The following is a 26,700-nucleotide window of genomic DNA, read 5'->3' as shown; positions in this document are numbered from 1 at the left end:
CTTTGTAGACCAGGCTGGCCTCGAACTCAGAAATCCGCCTGCCTCTGCCTCCCGAGTGCTGGGATTAAAGGCGTGCGCCACCACGCCCGGCTCCAGGGCAGGATTTCTTAACAGGGTGTTTAAGGAAAAGTAAGCAAGAAAGAAGAATAAACTGTGTCCTCCTGAAGTCTAAGCTTTCTAGGAATCACAAGAGAGAAGGTATTTCTTCAAATTCCCGAATGGACAGTTTTCCAGTAACAAGACTCACAGCCATATTGGTATGACAAGCACGGTCATACCAATGAAGGATTCAGCCTGGCCCTAACCTGTCCTCTGCACAGCACTGCGTCTGCCTACTTGTCACCATCCCTGCTGACTCTTCTGCCCCGCCCTGCCTTTCTCTGAGTTCCTGTCTGCTCTGTGGACTCCATGCTGCCCAGTTCATGAACTGCTGAGAAAGGCAAGTTGCATCTTGAAAACTCAGTTTGTTAAGAGTGTTCTTGGACAGCCTGTTCTAAGAGGACCCCGGTGACCTTGGGTCTGTTTCCCTTCATGAAAACGCCATGAGCTGTGTCTTTAGTGTACACTCAAAGGTACTCAGCAGCCTCAGTTCTCTTCCTGCCCTACCTGTCATCTCTCAGCTGGTCTACTTCAAAAACCCAACAGAGCTAGCGCCCTGCCACCCATCTGTCCCCACGCCAGTCTCCTGTCCTCCATACCACCGCTGCCAAGGCTTTGGTCCAAAACACAGATCTGATTACATCATCTCCCAGCGGAAAGGCCTTTGACAGCTATCACTTGCTCTCAGGAGCAAGTCCACACTTCTTGGTCTGGCATGCAATGCCTCTGCAATCTGGCTCTCTCCTTCCATCCTACTCTACCAAATGCCAGGCACCGTCTGCTCTTGAACAACCCAAGCATGACTTGTTTGCATGCCTCCCAGCCTCTGTTCATTGTGCTCCCTTCATCCAGAAAGCACACCCTCCCACCTGGCAAAACCCTACCCAGGCTGCATCTCCTCCCTCTGCTCCCGGTTGGTTCTGCCAGCCCAGAACCAACACCTCCTCTTCCTCCGCCTCCTCTTCCTCCTTCCTCCAGATGCACTAGCTCCTGGTCACGCATGTCCCACTAGGAGCTGTGTATGCTCTACTGTCTCAGACAGAGACACAGGCCTGTACCTCAAAAGGGCATGGTAGCCCTCAAAAACTACTTGTTGGCTACAAGAGCCAAAGACCATCTAACAAAAACCTCAACACCAGGCATGGGAAGTCCTCTTTTGAGTTGTTGGTCAGCATTGTCCAAGAGACTCCCAGAACAGTATAGGCTAGTGCTATTGGTGCTACTGCTATTGTACTGGCTGTCCCCAGGGGTGGAACATAAGTCCCTATTGTTGCAGACACCACACAGTTCAGGCCTTGAGGCTGCTGCTAAGCTGGAACTGACCGGAAAGCCTCCTCCCTCTTTTCACTGTACAAAAGGTGCCGCGGTATTCAAGCTTCCAAGGGAGGGAGGCAACCCACAGTCCTACCCAGCTATGACATACATGAAGCATGTGCTGGCCAACTGTATGTCACCTTGACACAAGCTATTGTCATTGGAGAGGAGAGAGTCTCAATTGAGAAAACAGGTACCTCTAGAAGAAAATGACTCTGGCTGTAAGCAGACAAGCCTATAGGGCATTTTCTCAATTAGTGATTGGTGGAGTGGGCCCAACCCAATGTGTGTGGGGATACCCCTGGGCTGGTTGGTGGCCCTGAGGACTGTAAGAAAGAAAACAGTCAATGTAAGCCAGTAAGCAGCGCTCCTCCATGGCCAGTACATGATCTCCTGCCTTCATGTCCCTCTCCTGACTTCTTTCAGTAATGTACTGCAATGTGGCAGCAGAAGCCTAACAAACCCTTTCCTCCCCAACTTGCTTTTGGTCATGGTCTTTCATTATAGTAGTAGTAACCCTAACTTAACTAGGCAAACCACATCAACGACCGACCGGCATGACAAGGCAGCACCTTTGAGGATATGTACCTTTGAAAATGCACAAACAGTCTACGTGTGAGACTGGCTGAGACTGCAATCAATGGAGGAAGCAGTCCAGTGACTTAAGCCATGGAGATGAGCCGCAGAAGAGCTGACCCCACCAGATACCGTCTTTAACAAGACCCCTTGTCTCTAAGGAGGATTCCTCAGCCCACCCCCACTTTGGCAACTCTCTGGGGAAGCCTCCCTCCTGGCTGGCAAACTCCCTGTAAATAAACACAGCCGAGTGTGGAATGCAGAAATGCTTCATGTAGATAAAATACAGTTCACTGTTCAGAACCACAGAGCAAACCGCCACCAAGGTCCAAGAGGCCTCGCATGTTCTCAGTCTCAGAAGGTAAATGGATTTTCATAAAAACCAGACGGTGAGCTAGCAATACTCCTATGCTAATAGTAAAATGCCACTTTGGGTTGACTAGTTCCTTCTCTCCCATAACTCACCACCTAGAATTACCCTGCATGTCTGTTCAAATGTTTCTGTATGGACACCTACTTGTTTAAATACAAGTCAACCACCTTAGAGATTAGCAGGAAACCAAGTTCTTATCTGGACTTCTATAAAAAGAAAAAAATCTTAAAATTAACAATCCCTCACCCCCCCCATCCCTCACCCCCCCCACCCTGAACTGAGGACCAAACCCATGTAGTGAATTCTTTGCTGCGGGACTAAGTCCCCAACCCCTTAAAATTAACAATTCTCAAAACAGTCCAAACAAATGTCTCGGCCTGTAGAGGGGCCTGCCACCAAGCCCGATGACCTGAGCTCAATCCTGGGGCCCGCGTGGTAGAAACCCAACATCTGCACGTTCCCCTCTAACCCTCCACTCTCACCCTGACATAGGCACACTCAAATGTATAAACATACTCACACTAAATAAGACATAAAAGAAATACATTTAAAATTTTCATCCAATAACCTATGTATCAAGCTGAACTTAAAATATGAGCCTGTAAGTAGAGAGAAGAGGCATGTCTTGGGTACCTGTGAACCAAGTATGTAAGCAGTTACAGGGCTTACCATTGGTCCTGGTACAAACTCCAAGAGATAGTCTTTACCATCCTCAGTTTACAAATATGGAAATAGGTCAAGTCTCCTACCACGGCTACACACAAAATTCCTATGAACCAAAGATTATGATCTTGTGATTCGGGGCAGAGGGTACTTGCCTAGTGTGCACACGTTCTGGGGTTTGATGCTCTTTACTAGCAAAAAAATAAAAATAAAAAGAGGAGCTGGGCACAGAGGCTCACACATTGAGCTCAGGATGCTTATCTGGGCAACATAACAAGACTCCATCTCTAAAAAAAAAAAAAAAATAGAGAGGAAATGGAGTATATATGTACATTTGCAGTGCTGTGCTATAGTTATAAAATACCCAGCCTGATGAAGGCTCTTTGCTTCACCAAGGGCAAATTTTAATGTATAAAACAGTGTATAAATCCCTGCCCGCTAAGGGATTAAATGTAAGAATGTGCTGGCAAAGGCTTAGGAAGGTTGCCATTCATCATAGAAAGCCACTTTATATGTGGTTGTTATTCTTCATTAACACACAAAAATTCCTTTACGTTTTCCCAGACATAAAAGCACTCAAAAGGCTAAAGAAGGGGAAAAATTTCGACGGCTTAATTAAATTAGCAAAGTCAGCAACGACGGGAACTTTGATTTATTCATCTGCAGTCACCAGATGATGTGCACATAAATTTGCTACCATGAAGGTTTCCTTACATTTTTGTTCTTAGATTGGTCTGAGCATTTGTCAGGAAAGGCTTTATTAAAAACTGTTATCTAGTAGAAATAAAATTGATGTGTATTTCTAAATTAGTAGGCAAACAAAGATGAGCCCCTATACAATAGTTTATTAAAACTACCTTGTCGTTCTGAATAAAAGGAAAAGTGTTCAACACCAAAAACACTTAGGAGACACATGCCAAAAAGGTACAGTATGCTGTTACACCCAGATCACCAGGCCGACAACAAAGTATACCTTCTCATCACACCCAGACCCATTCAACTTTACCTCCTTGGCATGCTAATAATAGAATCAATTACAAAAAGATTCTAAGACATTATTTCCTTGGGCTGGAGAGATGACTCAGCAGTTGGGAGCACCAACTGCTCTTCCAGAGGTCCTGAGTTCAAATCCCAGCAACCACATGATGGCTCACCACCATCTGCAATGGGATCTGATGCCCTCTTCTGGTGTGTCTGAAGACAGTGACAGTGTACTCACATACATAAAATAAGTAATTCTTAAAAAAAAAAAAAGATATTACTTCCTTTATTTTCTTTTAAGCTACTTCTTATGAGTTACTAAACCTAAATGATGTTCCCAAATAAGGGGAGTGAAAAAAATACACAAAGACCTTTTTTTCCCCAAAAGACTTTTATCCTGAATCTCCTTGTGCCTTTATTAAATTTCTATTTATTTAATTTTTTGTGCGTGTGCACATGCCCCTGGCATGGCTTGTTGGTTGATTAGAAGTCAGGGGGTAATTTACAGAAGTCAGTTCTCTTCTTCCACCATGTAGGCTCTAGGATTCAAACTCTGGCCAAATGGCTTGACGACATTGATTTATCTGCTGGTTATCTCTCCAGCCCCTAATTACACCATTAAAACGAGCTTCCAGTTTATAGGAAATATTGGGACAAAGCAACAACATAAAACACCACCACATGGAAACCATCTCAGGATATGAGATAATCTACATGTTCTCTGTTGAAAAAAAAAATCACTAACAAATGACATCTAAGGGATAGTCAGATAACAGAGAGATTATTGCTAAGTTTATGCAATAATGAAGAGGGTTATTTTTGTAGTCCTTAGTTAGAAATATATACTAAAGTTTGTGAAGCAAAATTAAATTAACTGGCTTTGCTTTAAAATGCCTGGTAAACTACTCAACCACTGTCGCTCTGTGTGCTTTGCAAAAAAAATACCTACAGTTCCATGTAAAACATGAGTACTCCATTTGCCTTCTAAGAGATCTGAGCATAAGACCTGGGTGTTCAAAAGTTGCAGCCTTTGTAAAAGCTTACCTAGTTTGGGGCTGAGAAGACTGCTCAGTGAGTGTCATACAAGCTTGAGGATTAGCCTTCAGAAGCCCAGAATGCACACAAAAGCAGCTAGGCATGGTGGCCTCCTTGCTAAGAGGGATACTCTGATCTGGCAGGCTCTAGGTTCAGCAAGGGACCCTAAGTAAATAAAAGAGTGATGGAGGAAGACACCTGCGGTGTTTAGAATTCCAACAGCCTCCTAGGTTTCCCAGCTTGAACACTGGTTGGGCCAGTCTGTGAAGGACTGGGAGGTGTGGGCTTGGTGAAGAAAGTGTGTGAAGGCTTTAAGGCTTCTAAAGCCCCAGCTATGTTCAGTGTGCTCTCTGCTTCCTGCTGACAGTTAAATGTGAGCTCTCAGCTGTTCTGGCCACCACGCCTCTGCTCTACCACCATGGCCTCTAATCCTCTGGAACTGTAAGCCCATCTAAACCCTTCCTTTTTTCAAGTTGGCTTGACATGGTGTTTTATCACAGCAACGAAAGCAACTAATTCCACACCTAACATCTACTTCAGGCTTCTATACTAATTGCTTACACACACACACCTGTTATACTTTGCTTGGCCCAGATTTTTTTATTATTATTATTTATTTATCTCTAGAACCCTTTCCCCCTGTGGTGTCTAAATTTTTTGACACTTAGTTTCTCATGGAACCCACTTGGGAAACTGCTGTTTACTTAGACAAATCACCCTATGGGAAGGTCGTCTTAAGTCACATACAAGTTAAGAACCTCAGACAAGACAGGGAGAATGTACCGGTGCCCACCTGGAACCCCAACATTGAAAGAACTGAGGCAAGTGAACCGTGAGTTCTAGACTAGCCTGGGCTGCAAAGCTGGTCCCTGTAACAAAAACAAACAAATAAATAAAAATCACAATTGCACGTTGGCAATCTAAGAGCTACTGACCACTTCAGTGTCTCTTGCATCTATAATTACGTTGTCTCTGACGTGTTTTAGTTTGTAAATCTCTACAGTACAAAATTCCATGGCAAACTTGGCTTCCACAATGTTCAGTCTTACTCCTACCCATTTTTTTTTTTAATCCACAGACGAGCGATTTCAAACTCATCCAGACTGCCGAACAACACTTAACTTTTCAGTTTCATTCTATGTTCAGCTATTTCCAAGGAATACCAACACCTCTCTAAGGAAGTGATTGAAATTCCCATAGAAACCAAACATCTCCTGGGTACCATTTAAAGCTTTCCCTGATTCTCATCTTTATCCAGCAGTGTCCCACTTAATCACCAAGTACCTGGCCAACTGAGCTGTCAGAGCATCACTGGATCACACATCATACCCACTTCCAACTAAATGTTTTACAGCACCTTCCAACTTCTATCTGTACTTTTTCTCAAAAAAAAAAAAAAAACCCACATCCCGTTCCACTTAGGATGTTCCCTGAAATGTATGGAAATGTACTCCGTAGGAAACAGAAATGGCTAACAAAGACATCTGAGATAGAAGTCAACCCCCACAAGGAAATGATCAGAGTCGATGCTTCCCCCTGCCTGGGAGGCCATTTACAATGTTCCAGACACTTCCGTATACACTCTGTCATCTGACCTTCAAAACTCTGGAGGAGTCTGTTTTTCATCATAGTAGCACGAAGCATCTAGCATAGCTCAACTTGAAAGCAGACAGCTTGTCAACCCTCAATTAGCCTTTCCATGGAAGGAACGTCAGCTGAGCAGTGTAGAGGCCACCGTTCCCAACAGGGATGCTCTGGCCAGTATCACAGTAGCATACAGGACAGTCTCCCAGGAATTTGCTTTGGCGGTAATTACAGATGGGTAACCATCCACAGGCATTTAGGGTCTTCCTATATATCAGCTATGCATGGTGGCACATGCCTGCCGTCTCATCACTTAAAGTTGGAGACAACCGGATCAGGAGTTCAAGACTAGCTGCAGCTATTGAGTTTGAGCTCAGTCTCGGCTACATGAGACTGTTTTGTTTGTTTGTTTGTTTGTTTATTTGATTGATTGATTGTTTTAAAATCAGACTAATGAGATAGCTCAGCAGATAAAGGCAAAAGGGGGCTTGCTATCAGTCTGACAACCTAAGTTTGATTCTTGGTCCCCTACTCCACCCATGTAGGAAGGAAGGATGTATGTATGTATGTATGTATGTATATACACACACACACACACACACACACACACACACACACATATATATATGTATAGTGGTGAATTATATAGCCATAAAAAGGAAAGTATCTCATCATTTTTTACCATATGCAAGTGGCCACTGTGGTAAATATATTAAATAAGTTAAAAGTAGGGCTGGTGAGATGGCTCAGTGGGTAAGAGCACCCGACTGCTCTTCCGAAGGTCCAGAGTTCAAATCCCAGCAACCACATGGTGGCTCACAACCATCCGTAACGAGATCTGGCGCCCTCTTCTGGAGTGTCTGAAGACAGCTACAGTGTACTTACATATAATCAATAAATAAATCTTNANAAAAAAAAAAAAGTTAAAAGTAAGCCAGGCATAGACAAATACTTTTGTGATCTCAATTATTATATGTGGAATGAGGTTGAGGTTGGGCACTCGGCTGGCAGAGATAAGTAGATCTCTCTGAGTTCAAGAACAGCCAGAGGTATATAGTGAAATCCTGTCTCAAAAGCACACCAAAAAAAGCCAGGTAGTGGTGGCACATGCCTTTAATCGTAGGACTCAGGAGTCAAAGGCAGGGGGAAATCTCTTGAGTTCAAAGCCAGACTGATCTACAGAGTTCTAGGACAGCCAGGACTACACAGAGAAATCATGTCTCAAAAATACAAACAACAACAACAACAACAAAAAACACCAAACAAACAAAAAGAATGTCAGATTCAGAGGCAAGGTAGTGTAGGTATTGGGTGTGTTCATTTTTACTGTGGTAATATATGTTGTATACATAGGACAGCTAATGATGTAGAGCAAGATACTCAGTCTTTATTCCCAACCCCCCCACACCCCCACACACACACTCACACTCACGTGTACAGGCACAGGCATGCACAGATCTGTGGCACATAGTGACTTGGGTTGTGTCTTGGAGCCTTCTTAGCTCTATGTGATATGTGTACAGTTCTCTGCTTTCTCGAGGTCCCTAAGCTCTGGAAGTGGCAGAGATACCCAGAATACTCGGTGCACATTTAAAAACTGTGGGTTCTGGCGCTGGAAAGAGATGGCCCAGCAATGAGGAGCTCATTTTCTTGCAGAGGACCCGAGTTCGATTCCCAGCACCCACATGGCAGCTCACAATCATCTATAACTCCAGTCCCAGGGATCCAACACCCTCTTCTGGCCTCCACAGGCTTCCAGACATGAAAGTGGCGCACATACATACATGAAGGTGAGATACCCATACACATAAAAACAAATAAATCCTTTTAAATTTGAAAAACTTATTTTCTGCCTGTCTCTTTATTCCAAAGCAGAAGTAAATAATTACCGCTTTTTTTTTTAATGACTAAGGCAAGGCAAGACCTCTTCCATCCAAAAGCTTACAAGCCATTACCAGGGTAACCAGGTGAACAACTTAATTAACTATAAAAAACCAAAGGAGAAAAACATTTTAATAAATGCATAGGCAATGTGTCAGGAAGGTTAAGGGGCAATCTTCATGAGAAATCCTTGTTTCTTTGAGCTGTGTTGTAAGGATGGATGTCATTTTTTAGTTTGGGGGGGGGGGGAAGAGAGGAAGAATGTTACTAAAGGGAAAATTAAACATAAGGGACTAGACTGTAAGGAGACCTGTCAGCTTCAAGTAAAATGGAGGACACCGCCCCCAACTGTCCTCAGACCAGGCACTGCTGCCATGCAAGTAACAAGGGGGAGGGGAAGCACAGGGACTAGAGGGAGGTTCCGTGGCTAAGAGGACTTACTGCTCTTACCCAGGACCAGGGCACGGCTCCCAGCACCCACATGGCGCTCACAACCACCTGTAACTCCAGTTCCAAAGGATCTGACACCCTCTTCTGGCCTCTGTGGGCTCCTGTACACATACAGTGCATATATACACCCAAAAACTCACACATATACATTTTTTTTAAAAAAAGAAAAGTGCTTTATGTAAGTGACTTAAAGGGTACTTTCAAATGTACTGTGATGACACAGACCTCTCAGTAAAAAAGATTAAACATATAACCCAAACAGAGTATAAACTGTATATAATGTATGCAATAATGAAAAGACTAGTGTGCTGGGTGTGGTGTGCATACCTTTAATCCCAGCATCCAGGAGGCAGAGACAGGAACATCTCTGACTCCAAAGCCAACCTATCCTGTTCTATAGATGGGAGTTCCAGGCCAGCCAGAGCAACACAGAAAAACCCTGGGTGGTGGTGGTGGGGTAGGGGGTGCAAATAAAAAGAAAAATTCAGGCTGGAGAGATGACTCAGCAGTTAAGAGCACCAACTGCTCTTCCAGAGGTCCTGAGTTAAATTCCCAGCAACCACATGGTGGCTCACAACCATCTGTAATGGGATCTGATGCCCTCTTCTGGTGTGTGTCTGAAGAAAGCTACAGTGTATTTATAGAAATAGAATAAATAGAAGAGTTTAAAATTCTTTAAGAATAAAAATTATTTAAAAAAAAAATTCATCACACACAGAATTAACCAATCAGACTCAAAGTACATCTCAATGAACGTTTTTAGAGACCAGCTCTCTCTACAAAGCCCTGGCTATCTATCCTGGAATTCACTATGTAGACCAGATTGGCCTCTTACTGATCTGCCTGTCTCTGTTTCCCAAATGCTGGGATTACAAGTATGCCCCACCACACACACAGCGTAGAGTGGCCATCTGGAATGGAATGCACACTGGATTTTGCTGGATTTTATATTTATATTTACTGGATTGAATATATTTTTGTGTACTTATACTAAAAAATAAGCAATTTACAACAGAGTTAGAACTAGAAAGCAATTTCATATCCTTTCCTAACTCGTGCCATCATCTGCATTCAGTGGGTCCTCATGTCCTAACATTTAGCCTTTCTTGTTCTTTTCTGCATGTTACACTGTACCCACATGGGTATTTGTTTACATATATGCATATAATATTTACTAGATCCCACATATGGAGAACATAACATATGGCTTTTCCTAAGAAGCTAATGAGACTTAGATTCAGTCAGCATTTTAATTCCTTTTTATTAATAATATAAATTGATATGCAAACCTTGTGCCAACCTATCAAAGCCAGTTTCCTAACCACTTTATAATAAACTCTCCTCCTTCAGACCGTCTCATTAGCTTTACTCCTAATGTGTGCCATTAGCATCTTCCCACACTTTCTTTCCAAGAGCCTTTTAAAGTAGCTTCCATTTTGTGTGAGCCAGTTTAATTAAAAAATAAATGATATAAACCTTCAATTCGCAGTGGTTCTCAATCTGTGGGTCCCGACCCCTCTGGTGTCAAACAACCCTTATACAGGGGTCGCCTATCAGATATTTGCATCATGACTCATAACAGTTGCAGGGTTACTGTTATGAAGTAGCAATGAAATAATGTTATGGCTGGGATCACGACAGCACAAGGAACTGCATTGAAGGGTCGTAGCATTTAGGAAGGTTGAGAAGCACTGATCTAAAGCAAGAAGGGCACGTTGGGTACCAGAGTCCACTCTGCTAGGTTATAAAATGCTCCTCACACAAGGCAAGTGACAGGTGCTGGGCAGATACATACCCAGTGTCTACCCATACGTAAATGTTAGTAAAGCTGTTCGGGTTTTCCTTCTCTCCCACCCTGAATAATCTGGCACGTTCTGCTTTGGTAATCACCGTCTCATGCACTCATAAATATTACTTTCCTCAGAGACTATACAAGTCATGGTAGCTCTAGGGCTGGCTGATTCAGCAGCCAAGAAGAAATCACTGTGGTTTGGGGTACCTTCAACCTCTGTAGTGTGTGAGACCCCTCCTAACCTCATGGAATGCTGCAGATAGACAAGTCATGATCCATACCACAAACCTGGCTCGGTAACCAGCCACTAACAGCAGGTGCGGCTATACTGAAATTATCTTGACTCAAGATGCTCTCCCTGGGATATTCCCAGGGAACCCATGAATATGTGGTCGACTGAAAAGTAATCGAAAGCAGATTTATGGCTGGGTGGTGATGGCACAGGTCTTAATCCCAGCACTTGGGAGGCAGAGGCAGTCGGATCTCTGTGAGTTCCAGGCCAGCCTGGTCTACAGAACAAGTTCCTGGACAGCCAGGGCTACACAGAGAAAACCTACCGTTCCCCATGACCTCCCCCCAACTCAAATAAATAAATAAATGCCAGAATCGTGGTAGGAAGGGTAGGAAGTAATGTTTTGAGCTTTTTACAGGGGATCATGGATGAATCTAAGACTGAGCAAACCCACCATCCAAATGAGGCCAGTTTCATTCCAACGAAATAAACTGTGATTGGTCTATGTCACAAAAAGCAAGGGAAGCCAGGACCCAGGAGGTGGCTCTGTGTATAACTGTTGGTGCATGTTTAGGTCAATGAGAGAAGAGCTACTCTTCTTTTATTTCCATGGATATTCTAAAATTCACACATCTAGTTCCACATCAGCAAGTGCTCGATAAACATTAATAATTGATGTTGTGAATCTCGAGTAATTTAGAGCAAAGCCTGGCAGTAAGAGAGGATCCTAACTACATGGGAGTCACGACCAGCTCTAAAATTTTAGATGTAATTCAATACCCCACCCCTTACACAAATGGCTATACACACAGTGACTAAATCCCTGTAGAATGTGGCCAAGTCTAGGCTTCCCAGACTACAGGAGCATATATATGGCATGAAGACATTAGGAATGTTCACACCCTATGCCATTAGGTATGCTTTTAAGGCCAGCCAATACCACTCCTAGAGATCTATGCTATGCTGGCCAGCTCTTTGTGTTTTCTTACTCCCTGTCTCTTCCATCCACAATAGCCTCCTCTGTGGGACACTGTGGCCCACAGACCCATCTTGTGGGTTTAATGGGGTACGGCACCTGGAACTCTTCTTTGGCCAATCTGGGTTCTTTCCACAGTTCTCTCAGGTTGGTGCTAACAGCAAAGAGGCAGCTTCTTGATGATGGAGGTTTTGGAGCTACAAGGAGCCAGAGGTTGTGTAAGGCCACAGTGACTTAATATGTGTGCCCATCTGAGTCAAAGGCCTCTGATATCTGTCTGTCCAAAGATGTCAAAGATCAAAATCAATCATTTGGTAATGGCAACACATATGCAATGGATTTAGTAACCAGTCATTAAAACAGAGCCAAAGAATAAACACAGGGAAGGCATGTCTGACATGGGACACAAGAAAAAGTGTGTCACATGAGCATATACTGACTCTAAACTGCACAAATGTAATATATGCATCTTCATTTGCATGATGTCTTTCATGTGTTAAAACTGTATGTGGCATAATGTACCACTTTGCTTCAGTACATCCTTTGTGCAAAAAGGCCACCCACGGTTGACAGTTTCTTCCACTCTCCTCCACCCCTCAGGGGCAACAAGCCAATCCCCACCACAGGTATGTGACCCTAGGTATGCTGGGTAAGGCAAGATAGTGCTGAGTCACCGTGGTTCTATGTTAAATGGCTGAACATTCTGGGTTCACATCTGTCTACAATGAGCATTAGCCGGGAGACTTTAGAACTAATAAATTCTCTCATGCTAATGGCAAAAATCCATGCTGAAATCCATGGTCTGTGTCCTGTCTCTGTAACATTTGTCTTGCCCTTGATACTTCTGTCTATGGGATAATTCTCTCTGGAACATTCTCCTGGATCACCCACACTCACAGAAGCCCTTAGAGACACCACTCACTCTACAAAGACAGCTGACCAGCAACAGAGGCAAACAAAACCAGAACTCCTTTCTCTAACGGCCCGATAAGGCTTCAAGGAAATCTGTTCATCACACTTTCTGTTTCTGTCCCCTTTTGGATAGTGACAGCCTTCCAACTCTACTAGGAAATGATGTTTCCCAGTGTCCTCTTCTGCTTTCACTTCTCAAGGAAAGGGCAACAATTTCAGACTGGCCAGTCAGTCAACAGATACTAACTTATCTTCTTCTGAGTTGAAACACCGTTTCTTAGTACTTTGCAAAGCCACCCCTCTCCAAGAGTAAGTTTTGAGAGCTGCGTCTGAAGCCTCATACTTGAGCCCCATACTTGTAACCTCAGCACACAGCAGGCTGGGGCAGGGAGATTGCAAGCTTGAAGCCAGACTAGGCTACATAGTAAGACTTTCTGGCAAAACCAACAGATAAATAAATGCCTTACATGGACAAGTTCCTCAGCATAAAAGAGCTGTCTCCGTGGTTCAAAGGCTTGCTGTGCAAGATTGACAACCTGAGTTCGAGTCCCGGGTCCCACAGTAGAAAGAAAGAACTCCAGAAGCTGTCCTCTGACCTCCACGCACAGTGGCATACGCACCCACGTTCACGAACGCACGCATGCAGATCAGACGATAAGTAAAATGAAAACTGTAAAGAAGTTGCTATCCTAGAATGTGATTTCATTTTTGAACCTGTTAAAAGTTCACAGACCACGGGTGTAGTTCAGTGGTACAACGTGTGTTTAGTATGTCGGAAAACCTAGATTTGGTCATCAGCACTACCAAGAAGACAAATAAAACCCAGCTTCCAGACTCAGGGCCCAGCTTCACTTAGTACTCCTAAACTGGCAGACGGGAACACAGCAAACAGTGAAAATGGATCACTGCAGCCAACTCAACTACCTCTTCACCACTTAACCAGGAGCATAAAAGGAGACCTACGTAGCATGGGAAGCGGCTCGCAATTGATCTATGCACTTGTCGATAGGAAGGGCTCAGGACTCCAAGAAAGGGATATTCAGACAGGCTGCATGCTTAGCCTGACAGAAGCCAAGATGAGAGGTAAATGGTGTTTTTATCCTTATGTTTAAGTTGATAGACATCTGAACTATAAATCATGTTAGACCCTGAAGCCTACTTGATTAAAAGGAAAGAAAGAAAGAAACTGAAAGAAAACAAATGATGAGTTGGAGGTATGTGACTCTCTGAAACTCTCCTACAGGGAATGTTTAGCTATCATTATTAGAGAGCTGTTTTTAATCCATCCTGTCAAAGCAGAGATATAAACCCCAGGGTTCTGGAACCAAAATAACCATAAATGAAACACTGTGAGAAACGGCCACATGTTGTTTGTCAGGCTTTAGCGAGTTCACAGGTGACTTAGATGAATTAAAAGAGATAGAGGGCAAGGAATGGGGCGTCGGGGACCTGCTGGGCTCAAGTTCAACGTCACAGGTGACATCAGGCAAACTGGTCTAACTTCCTGGGCCCTGGTTTACTCAACTGAGCGGTTTAGGGATAAAATATGCAGTGAAGCCCTTTATGATTGCCGTTACACTGTTCTAACATTACAGCCCAGGCTCCAAAATTCCTAGATCTCTCCAATTCTTGCAGTCACAAGGGTGCAATGTGATTCCATTTCGGGAGTGATCATGAGGAAACTAAGTCCCATAAAGACTTCACAGCCCTATAGGCCAAACCCTTCTGTATACTGGAGGAGAGATAGTTCTACACCTAAAACAAGCATTTAAAAGACAGTTCCGAGCCAGGTCTGGTGGTGCAGAGCTTTAACTCCAGCCCCTGGGAGGCAGAGGCAAGCTGGTCTCTATGAGATTGAGGGCAGCCTGGTCTACACAGTGAGTTTCAAGACAGTCAGGCCTAAACAGTGAGACCCTGGCTCAAACAAACTCACACACACACAAACAAAAGCCCAGTTCAGAACAAACGCTTTCTAGAGACTAACACAATTCCCCTGTGTGTATGTGTGTGTCTATAAATTTATTTACACATTTATTCCCACAAGTTAAAACTAAAGGTTCCATGATAAAAATAAAAGTTTGTTATTCCCTCAACAAGGCCTCATATACGTTGGACAAGAGCATAAACCCATTTTTCTAACTAGCAAATTCTTGACATAACAGAAATAAAATCTTTACTATTGAGTTTGAAGTGCCTGGTGAAAACAGACCTCCCTCCCTCCCAGCTATTCTGACAAACCTCATTATAATATGGATTATAGCTCTACTAGCCCAGGGACAGGACTTTTAATGTTCTCTGGGAGATAAAGAATTAATCAGCAACCCAGAAAAGAAGTTGTCTAAAAATGGATGATTTAGTCAAAGTAATTCCATTGTCTCTAAAACTGTGTCCTCGATCACCAGGCATCAAAACCCGACTATGGCATCAAATAAATTGCATGTGGTTAAAGAGACAAAATGTTCTTCTGGCTGTTATGAGAAGCAGAAAAGGGCTGACTACGAATCAGTTATGTTTTAGCTCCACGATGAACATGAATTATGATAATTTAGACATTCTGGTGGTTAAACCAAAAAAAAAAAAAAAAGCAAGAAAATCAATACTTTGGAGTTCCAGCAAAAGTTAAGTTTGTGGCATGAGAATTGCAAGATAGAAACATGGAAGTGACCTTAAATTTATTTCTGGACTTTCCCACCCCCACCAAAATCAAAGATTTCCCTCACTGTCCAATCACAGCAGTCAGGAAGCCTGGAAACATCAACTTGGCTGGTAAGAAAAAAAGGTCTACGAAGGAGTCTCCAACGCAGTCACACACCAAACTTCCTTTGCTTGGCATGCTTTTCATTGTAAAAGCACCAAGATCTATATTTATGATGTTTTTTGATTGACACCCACAAGCATTCCAGCTGACACAGACTTTGCAGATTGTAAGGAAGTCCCCGTGAGCTCTTTAAGTAGCCCAGATGAGCAAAACACGCAGAACAGTACCATAATGAGCACCTCTTTCAGGCGCTCATAAATTCTTTCATTCCCAGCAATCAAAAAGCAGCTGTTAAAATCCAGAACTCTTCCCAGTAGCAGATCTGAAATACCTCCGGGCTGCCCAGAGAAGCTCCACAACGGCTTCTTCTCTTCCTCCCTCCCCCATCCCAAGAGTGCCAACCTGGCAGGATAAGGATGACCCAGGAAAGGGGTGTGGGTGGAGGGGAGTAGCGGATCTGGTGTAAGCAGAGACGCAAGACTCCCTTCTTTTTCACCACAAAGAAAAACTAACCCTCTGTGCCAGCCAACCAGGTTTCTCCTTCTCTCCCCTGGCACACTAACTAACTTCGTAGTCTGATGAGTCTGGCATTTCTAGAGTTCGCGACCTCAGCCACCCTGAGCCCTTTCCTGAAAGATCTTGAACCAGGAGCTAGCGGCGTCTAAGCTCCTTTACAGGTTAAGACTCACTCAGACTGCCTTTACCTTTTAACCCGCCAGGACGCTACTCCGGGGGTCAAGTTCAAGATGAAGGTGCTCTCCTCACCTCCCTGAGTTCACTCTGCAGGAAGCTATATTACTCAGGCCGGTCCCACTACTCCAGGCACAAGAATCTGGGGCTGCCAAGCCGAAACCGAGGCAACCTGAAAAAGATTGTCACAGCTCGGCGTCCTCCTCCCTCGGAGGCGGCGCCGCGTTTCTTCTACCTGGCCATGGCCGCATTTCCTCCGGGAGTCTTTACACAATAAGTCAAGTAAGTTTTGGGAACGCCAGTCCAGAGATCTTGCTGTCTGCAAACACGCTACACAATGCCCAGGGCTTCCTTCCCCGCCAGCCGTTCCGGAAAGCGGCCGCGCCGAGCCCGAGGGGCCCCCCCACGCACATCCAAAAGTCCTCCAGGAAGAACCTGAATCCCCATAATGCCTCCAAAGTAACTACTCGTCGGCCAAGGACAAGGGGACTCGCAAACTTGACACGACCCTTCATTTAGCTGGCACTACTAAAAGGAAGAGAAAAAAAATCCTCAAGGTCTAATTCTAAATCATCACCCTAACACCAACACCACCAGGGAAAGAAATTGGCTTGCATCTGCGAGCCGCAGCCTGCAGGAGCGAAGCACACCCTTTCAGCTCACGGTGGGCGATACGATTTCCCCCCTCGCCGAAGTTCTCCCGGGAACTTGGCGACCCGCGCGCGGCGACACTCAAGACCCCGCGGTGCCAGGCGCCCCGCCTGCACGTCCCCCTACTCCCCCCACCCAGGTGCCCGGCGCAGCCCAGGCCCTGTCTAGCCAAGGGACCGAAGAGGCGGGCAAGGGCCGGCTGGGAAAGTCCTGCGCGCCGCGTGATCCCAATGTCCCCCTAGCCCGGCTCTGCTGCAACCCGCTCCTCCCGGAGCGCAGGAAACGGCCTGCACCGACTCCCGGGCAGCGCCTAGCTCCAGGCCGGGAGCTCCGGCGTGCCCGCGCCTATTCCGGGAAAGCTCCCGCTGGGCCCGGCGGAGGAGGGGGCGTCCCGAAACTTTCCCACCAGCCTGGCTCTCGTTTCCCAGGCTGCTCTCCGGGACCCTTCCTTCCCCGCCGGCTCCCGCAACAGAGCCGGCTGCGGACTCCCGGGGGCCGGCAGCGGCGCCCCGGCAGCGAGAGTTACCTGCCAGGAAAGTTTCCAGCTTTCGGCGCGGTTCCCACCCCGGGGGCCGAGCCTCAGGGCGCGGAAGGCTGGGCGCTTGGCGGCTGCGGCTTCTGCGGCTCCCGAGCCGGGCTCCCGCAGCTGCCACCGCGGAGGCAGCGCTCCGGCCCGTCCCCGCGCCTCGCTCGGCCCACACCGGGACCTCATTGGCAGCGCGAGTCCCCGCCCTTGCGCGTGTTCCGGAAGGCACCTTCCCTGTGCGCGCCCGCCCGGGCTGTGCCTCCCGCGCCCCTCCCGACCGGAGCTGCCCGGGCTCTGGGACCCGCTGGGGCGCGGCACGCCAACTTTCCGCCCGGCGCCTTCGCCCCTCCTCACCCAGCATGTTCTCTGCGGGAAGCTAAGCTTTCCCGGAGAAGGTTGCTCCCCTGGGGCCTCGCCTGGACCCCAGTGGGACAGGATCAGAAGTGTGATTAGCCCTCTCCTCCTTTTTTTTAGCCGTTTTAGAATCAGTAAAGTGGCTCGGCCTTCGGTCTGCGCTGCTCTCTGAAAGCATCCGAGGAGGACATATGGGAGCAATTAGCCAAGCTGAAGTTTCCGCGGATGCCTTAGGGTGGCTTTGTTGGCTTTTCTTCCCCTCGCTTAACTAAACACAAACAAATACACTTTCTTGTTCCAAAATGAGCTGAGAAAGATGGAAAGTGCATCTCGCCCATTGCACCTTTTTCTTTCTGGAAAGTTAAGTTGGGGTTGTTCCGGGGGATCAGTGATGGCCCAGAGTCAGGGGCAGTCCTCCCTCCTCGAACTCTGTGGCTAGCAGTACTGTCTGGGCTAAGTACACTGGCCAGCGGCTAGCTTCCTTGTCAGGAGGAGGAGTCCTGGAGGGAGAACAGACAAAGATGCTATTATTAAGTAGGCTGGTGGCAGTAAATTAAACTCCCTAGTTCCCAAAATGTTTTGTTATTCCCAATAGAACAAAAGTTTGAAAATGGCCTAGGGAACTGGGAGACCTGGGTCCTCCACAACCTCCCAGGAACCCAGGCAGCCAATTTATATGTAGAAGGCTCAGCCCTCTCTATTCCCAAAGCCCTTTGGACCCCCTTTCTTTGCAGAAGGATCAACTAGAAATTCCAACAGGAATTGCACATAGGCCGCCCATCCGTGTAAGGAGAGTAAAGAATACAGAAGTTGCTATAAATGGGTTTATTGGCAACCCCTAACCTTTGCTGTGGCAAACCTGCCTTTAAAGACAACTGTGTTTTAAACAACTTTCCCTATAAAAACTTCAACCTCACGTAGAGCTTCCCAATATAAAGATAGCTGCAAGAATGGTGTTTGCATTTAAAGTTCCTGTGAAAAGCGACGGGAAGCAAAAGGCTGCTCAATCTATCTCTCCATAATAAATAAAAGATGGTTCGAATGTACTGGGTATTTTTCACTCGTATAGTCAAAGACCTGATTATCACTATATTTATAAGTATGCAGCGAACATATCCCAGCCTTTACTCAAGCAAAGCATGACATGAATATTCAAAGAAAGTAAGGGCTCCTGGTAAGCCAGGAAGGTCATAGACACCCCCTCCACTCCAATGCCTGGTTGTTGAAAACCAGGATGGTGTTTGATTAACATCTCTTGAAATACAGTGTGTAAAACTGACCAGTCCTTTCAACCTCGGATAACAAAGTCAGACTACATCGATGAGACAATGACCTAAACAAAAGACAAAAACCCAGCTGTCCAGTCTGAAATACTATAAGATGTAAGAGAAACTCCTAAAGACTCAAGCAGGTCCAGGTCCTGCTTCTGGCTTGTTTGTAGTGGTTTAGATGGGTAGATAGTGGATGAAATTCATGAATCTTTGTAGATTCTTCTTGGACTATCCTTAGTTATCTTTCCAAACTTTAATAAAATTGCTTAAACTGAACTTTGAGGGCAATTAGGTTTCTTCCTCTCTCCCCTCAAACTTGCCTCAAGAAACAAGTAGAAAAAGCACAGAAAATAGGTATGCTAATTTCTTGCATCATCTTTAGTTTGGGTTGAAAGGATTTGGTTTTATAGTTTCAGAAGTCAAGGACACTGAAGTAATTTCATTACCGCCTGTTTGGGGACGCTTAACATTCTACACAGGCAGACAGCTAGCAGTCTAAAGTGTGTACACAGAAGGACCCTGTTTCCCCTCCTTCCTGTAGTATTTATATAATCCCAACTACATGTCATTAAGCACAATCAGATCTCTGGCTTTAAATGGCTACTATTATATACAGTATGTAGTACCACCAACATCAAAGGTGTCTTAAGCTGTGGGTGAAAATGATACATGTTAAAAAAGTCAAGGCCAAACATAAACAGTAAGAAAAAAAACTTGAGTGAGAACAGGAGGGAGGGGCTCACAAAGGTCTGTAGTGTAAGGACAAGTGGAGACTTCGCTAAGCAATTTAATATATAAGGTATTAGCTGAACACAGGTCCAAACAGGGGATTTTTTTTGTGCTTAAAATCTGCTTTTCCCTTAAAAATAAAATAATAAAAGGTGCTTCTAGTTGGTTGTTCGCCAACTTTGTATATCCGGAAGCTCAAGAATCACCGCTTGCTTTTCTTGGGTCTCTCTCCACAAATCCAGTTTTAAAAGCTCAGTAATTCCCTGTATGTTTATAACAACTGGAGAGAGAGAGAGAGAGAGAGAGAGGGGAGAGAAAGAAGAGAGAGAGAGAGAGAGAGAGAGAGAGAACAGTCGATTGCACAGATATTATGTGGTACACACATTCCTTAAATATACATTGATATATTGGGTTCCATTTTTAAAGTTTCTGTCACTTTGCCAGCAATGTAGCTTTTTCTCAGCAGACCGAAAGAAAACAGCAAGTATTAAACTGGTTATTTTACCGTACAGTTTACTGCCCAGGGCAATGGACTGAGGAAGGCATGAGAGAAGAACGTGTTTTGTGAGTGTCAGTGCACGCCCCCTTGGTCAGATTCCTAAGGACTTCTATTTTAAATCAGTTCTAAGTTAGGATCCTAGCCAGTGTTTATTATGGTATGTGTAGTATAGAACACACAGTAAGAAATAAAAAGTTTAAGTACAAAAGCCAAGATGAAACTTTAAAACTTAATAAGGTAAGAAATCCAAACTTAAGCACACTTCTTAGGAAGGTCTTTTAATATTCACAGAGCTCACTCTTCTCCTGCGGTTAGTTCCTTTCCCCTCCGCTTTTTAACATTCTGAGAAAGAAAAAAATATAAAGACACCGGGGAATAATAAAATAAATTGGGTATAGTTGGAAATCAGTCGGGAAAAGCAATGAAATGAAATACTCCTATAGAGTCCCTCCATGTGCAGTGACCCATAGTCACACATGTTCGCTAACACCACGGTCATACGGGCTGATAGCAAACAGGCGTCGGGGGATACAGAAATCCATTGCTTGGCTCAGTTTGCCAGGCCATCAAATTAAAGGAGTCATAAGACATATAAACCCCTCGGGTATAGTGCATGCCCTGCAATGCTGTAGGAACTCGGCCAATATGGGGTAGGTAGTGAATTATTTAAGCTGGTAAGAAATCCAGTGAGGGGAAAAATGGGGTAAAGAGATTCAGGGGTTCACGCTCCCATATAAGATATGGGAATGGAGTTGGAGAGATGGCTCAGCTGGTAAAGATATCTGCCAACAAACTTAATGACCTTCGTTGAATCCCTGGGACCCTCAGAGTAGAGGGGGAGAACCTCCCCCCACAAGCTGTTCGCTGAGAGTAAATAAATAAATGTAATAAGAACCTGAGACTAGCTGAAGTCCTGGAAAAGTCTGGCTTCAGATAATATTCAGTGTGACTAATTGTGTTGCTATTGTTGTTGCTGCTGCTATGTCACCTAGACTGGCCTTCAACATCAGATCCTCCTGCCTCAACCTCCCCAGTGCTGGGATGACAGCAGCACATTATCACACTATCAGACTAATAAAGGTAGATTTATTCAAATCTTCTGATTGTGATGTGATCTGAAGACAGAAACAGGATTCTCTTTTTTCAGAAAAGGTAATACAGTTGGGCACCACTCCAACTAACATTTGGTGCATCCTCTTTTTACAATAGCATAAAAGCAGCCTGTTAATTTTTAGTATTAAAGGTATAGTTTACATCGCCTCCTTAGGAATATGGCTTCCCCTTTCTGCCAAGCATAGTAAGAACCGGTGCTGAAGTCAGAATCATAGCATCTAGGTTCCTGTTCTAGCTTTTGCAGTGTTTGTGATTATGGGCAATTCATCTGGCCTGGGGTCTTCGTCTACAAAATAAGAAGGCTGTAGACTCCCTGCCAGACAGGTCCATTTGAAGAATAAATAAGATAAGATTTATAAATTAATACATTGGAAAGTAATCTGTAAAGGCTCATTTCTAGTTAATAGACAAGGTGCTCTTCCTGTCTTGTTTCCTGAAACTAGTATACTCGGAATAATCAGAACAATGCAGAATGCCCACATGTGCACTCTGAGGAAAAGTGGCTTAACGATAGTAGATAATAACACCAACTAAGTCCTCAGGTCTTGCGCGACTCGACCAGCAAGAACGACGCTGCAACAGGACCCTTCTGCACACCTTTATTGGGAGAGCTTGATTGTAGAGGCGAAAAGACCCTGAGCCCAGCCCTGGTGCTGCTTTATATAGGCCTAGGAGAGGCGTGTCTCACACCCGGATTGTATTGTGTTTGGTTGATGCTTANCACCTCATTNGCATTCCTACATCTGATTGGTTAACTTCTCTCTCATCTGATTGGTCAATTTCTCTCTCTTCTGATTGGTTAATTTCTCTCTCATCTGATTGGTCAATTTTGGTCAATTCTCAAAACTTCATCTTGGCAAAAAACTTTCCTGCCTATGTATGCGTGGTGGCCAGCAGAAGCCTGTGCCACTCTGCAACAGCACATGTGGCTTCCCACACTCAGGGTCTCATCTCGGGGTAGATTGGTAGTTCTTGTCCCAAAACAGTAGCATGCAGGAACCATGTACAAAAATATGATTTTCTCTCATGTTAGTGCTAAAGAGAAAAAAAACACAGTATACATCCTATACTGATGTACCTCATTTTGTGCGAATCAACATATAGATTGTATGTTTGTTTATGTTTGTTTTGAGACAGGGTCTCATCATATAGCCCTGGCTGGCCTTGAACCTTCTATATAGACCAGACTGACCTCTACAAAGAGCCACCTGTCTCTGTCTCCCAGGTGCTAGGATCAAAGGCATCAACACACCTAGCCAGGAAATTCTTTTTTCTTGTTTGTTTTGTTTTATTTTGGTGACAGGGTCTCACTGTGTAGCTCTGGCTGTCCTGGAACTCACAGAGACCTGCATGTCTTTGCTGAGATTAAAGACGTGCACAAACACACCCGGTCTTTGGCTTGGAAATTCTTAAATGATATATTAATGTAGAGGAAATGTTTCCTGTAAGAAATCCTAACTGGAAATGTCTGCAAGAGCCTCACTATCTTCTTTCTATTCCTTATCGATGACTATCCTTTCAGTCCTCTGAAACAGCAAGCCTAGATGCTAGCAAGGGAGATCATAAACTTGAACCTCTACAGTTCTAGAAGAACAGGTGTTAAGCAAAACTGGTTTGCATCTGAACCTGGTGGTCTTCATTTACAAGACAAGCATTTGGAAGGCTAAGGCAGAAGAGCAGACATGTTTGAGGCCAGCCTGGGACTTTAACTGCCTTGTGTTACTGAACAACAGTGGCACACATAAAAACCATCACCCCAGCACCTGGAGATTAAGCCGAGAGAACTGAGACATGAAGTCAAACCTGGGCTAGACAGGAAGAGCTTGCTCAAAAAGGAAGAAAGGATAGAGAAAAGAAAGGCAGGAAAGGAGGGTGTGAGAGGTCATGGAGAAATGCTACCTTAATGATCAGTTTGCTTTTCCCACCTTGACAGTCACACAACCCAGCCTTGAAATGGATGAAGGCTGCTGGTATTACTGGTGAAGATAATCAATTAGATAGAACTGGAGAGTTTTTGACACTAAAAAGACAGTGTATGTAGTACAGGCAGTAGCAACTCACATGCTGTCCTGGCTGGTTTTGTGTGTCAACTTGACACAAGCTGGAGTTATCACAGAGAAAGAAGCGTCAGTTGAGGAAATGCCTCCATGAGATCCAGCTGTGGGGCATATAGTTAGTGATCAAGGAAGGAGGGCCCCTTGTGGGTGGTGCCATCCCTGGGCTGGTAGTCCTGGATTCTATAAGAAAGCAAGCTGAGCAAGCCAGGGAAAGCAAGCCAGTAAGTAACATCCCTCCATGGCCTCTGCATCAGCTCCTGCTTCCTGACCTGCTTGAGTTCCAGTCCTGACTTCCTTGGTGATGAACAGCAGTGTGGAAATGTAAACTGAATAAATCCCTTCCTCCCCAACTTGCTTCTTGATCATGATGTTTTGTGCAGGAATACAAACTCTGACAAGGATACATGCTAAAATAGAAGTCTATACAACAGGATTTGTATAGTTAGAAACCCATTTTAAGCTAGTATTCACATTTTAGTGATTAACATTAACATAAAATAGTATAAGAAATGAAATAATTTTGGCACTGAAAATGGAACTCTTAGAAGTTCTTTCTGCCCATGCAGCAGTCTATTAAAGCTCTTAACACCTCAGAATTGAGACAGACACTGCGGATACACCAACTCTTGCTTCTGTCTTCCTCGTGTGTGTCATGTCTTTTTCTAGAGCTGTAGCAGGAGTCATGTTTGCCTAAAAGAAGTAAGGACACTCTAATTATCAGGAGATATTAAACTACCAGGCTGCATTAAAGGAGTCACCCTTACCTAGGGCGTCTGCCCTGAAGACCGCTGCTTGGTGAAAATGGATTTGACTACTTAGCTTTAGCTAAAACCCTGTTACCTTTCAATGATTTCCAAGCTCTTTCTAAACCTCCTTCTGCGTTCACAGCTAATCTATTGCCTCTTGTTCTTCTAGCTTCTCAGTGGCTTTGAAAAGATTACCTGAAGGGAAAGAAATTACTGGTACAATTACAATAGGAACCAGTTAAAACAAGATGTCAGGGACCCAAAATAAGACAGCAATCACTGAGCGTTCAAATTAGATGGTGTGCCCTCTGCCTCTTCATCTTCTTTTCAATTTGCCATGCCCCATCCCACCTCTGGGAATCTACCCAGATATTAAAGGCCTAAATTTTGTTGACTAAAGAATCCATGAAGGGAGGTCTAATCTGGAAAGCTGTGTTTAAAGTATTATTCAAAATCAAATGGCACGCATAGAAATTAGATCACTGTGTATCACTCCTGGGAATATGCAATGACATCACTTCTCTGAAAACACAGTTCCAGAGTTCCTTAAAAATAAATAAACTAAACTAAACATGTAACTACCGTAGAACCCAGCAATTATACTTGTGGGCATTTATCCCGGAGAAATGAAGACTTGATTTCATAGATCTAAACACGAAAATGTTCATAATTGCTCTATTCATAGCGGATGACAATTCATGCCTGTTAAAGGATGAATAGTCCGAGAAATTAATACATACATGAGATATTGTTGCATATGACTTGTATTTATCTCTAGGGAATTATACTGAATGGAAGAAAACAGTTGGCCAAGCTGGGTGTGGTGGCTCATTGCCAGATGAGGAAATCTAAGCAGGAAGACTCTGGGATACCAACTTGGGCTTCCTGCTGGGTTGAGATCAACCTCTGCTGTTTAGTGATACCTTGTATCAAAAAACAATGACAAAGATGGAAGGGAAGAGAAGAGGGAGGAAGGAAGGTGAATCCAAAATACTATAGGATCTATTTAAATAACCTGGAGTGGACAGACCTATAGACCTATAGACAGACAAACAACAATGATCGCTGCTCTAGGACTGTACAAAGCAGGGCAAAGAAGGGTGGTTCCAATCGGTAGAAAGAAGAGTCCCACAGTGATAGAACTGCATCTGCGTTGGACAGCTGTCGATATCCTTGTAAGACTTTACTATGTATTTGTAAAAGTATTTGACATAGGTAGGTAAATAATGCAGGAGATGACTGTCTTATATAACTATATGTATACCAGTAATCTCTTCTGAGAATGAAACCAGACACACAGAGGGATGTAATTTTTTAAGTCCTATATATCATCATTTTGAATGGCAAATACATAAGTAAAAAACCAAAACTGTATCCAACTGTTAAGTAAAATTCAGCATCTAAAGCTGGCAGGCTGGAACCTATCTATAATCCTAGAATTTATGAGGCTAGCCTGGTTTGCATCAAGTTCCAGGCCATCCAGGACTTCACAATGAGACCCTGTCTCAAAATACCATTCATAGATTAATTAGTGAATTAACTGATTAAAATATAACATCCCAGTGTCCAAGAGAAGAATAGCTTATTCACAGTAGAGTGCTAATGACCCAATGGCAGATCTTACAAGCTAGCAGTAGGATGTCTAATGACTCTTCCACTAGACTCTACATTGCACAAGGACAGGAGACAGGTTGTATGATGGAGTACGTATAAACTCTGTTCTTACCCCAGTTACAATCAGCTAGTGAGTTGCTCCAAACTTGGTGCTGTCGTGAGATATTGGGTATTTTACTCACAAATCTGAGTTTGGCTGGGTCAGTCAAGCTGTAATCACTGAGAGCTCTTCCCACAGTTATAGGAACTACAGAGCATGGTGGGGTGGGATCTGGGGAGAACCAGACAACTGGGAACAAGAGGACTCTATATCTGGACAGTTCTAGCTGTCTCACATTTTCTCCACATGATAGTCTCAGCATAGCAAACCCGTCACAAGGCAGCAGAAGGCTCCTGGCATGAGTTCCCAGGGCAACAGCAGGAGCAGCATCCCCTTTAAACCTCACTTAGATATTATTGCAGGGCATCCTTCAGTGCCTGGGTTGAGAGTCAGTGTCTGCATCAAAAGCCCTGGGCTTCACAGACAAGCTTGATCCACAGCCCAGCTCTCCCTTCCCTACCAGTCTTTGGCAAGGTGACTTGTTTACTTCAGCACCTGGACATGAATTATGCCATTCTGGGAGGTAAGTGTCTTTACTGGGAAAGCATTTATCAGGGTACGGACTGAGTGTGAGTTGAGTGGCAAGACATTAGAGACAAAGACCGAACTGTTCAGAGTGTGTCAAGAAGAGGAGCTCCTGTTTGCTTCTGAGGAAAAGCCCTCTAAGGCAAGAGACTCTGACTAAAAAAGACCTTTCACTCCAAAGTGTTCCCTACAGTGAGGG

General features: G+C 44.4%; 1 protein-coding gene across 4 annotated transcripts in view; it reads right to left on the bottom strand.

Annotated features, from left to right (window-relative positions):
* Tanc1 (tetratricopeptide repeat, ankyrin repeat and coiled-coil containing 1) overlaps positions 1-17,648 on the bottom strand; it is a 236,819-nt gene extending 219,171 nt beyond the window's left edge. For 3 of the 4 annotated variants that reach the window (XM_029469399.1, XM_029469408.1, XM_021177913.2), the window contains exon 1: positions 17,494-17,637. The gene's annotated coding sequence lies outside the window, so the exon portion shown is untranslated. Of the gene's footprint in view, positions 1-17,493 lie in introns of all 4 variants that reach the window. The other variant, XM_021177906.1, reaches the window with a different exon arrangement.
* Between the last annotated feature and the right edge of the window lie 9,052 nt (positions 17,649-26,700).

Source organism: Mus caroli, chromosome 2, assembly GCF_900094665.2.
Source record: "Mus caroli chromosome 2, CAROLI_EIJ_v1.1, whole genome shotgun sequence".
Taxonomy (NCBI): Eukaryota; Metazoa; Chordata; class Mammalia; order Rodentia; family Muridae; genus Mus; species Mus caroli.
Note: the sequence above shows the minus strand (reverse complement) of the source record. Positions and strands in the feature narration are given on the sequence as shown.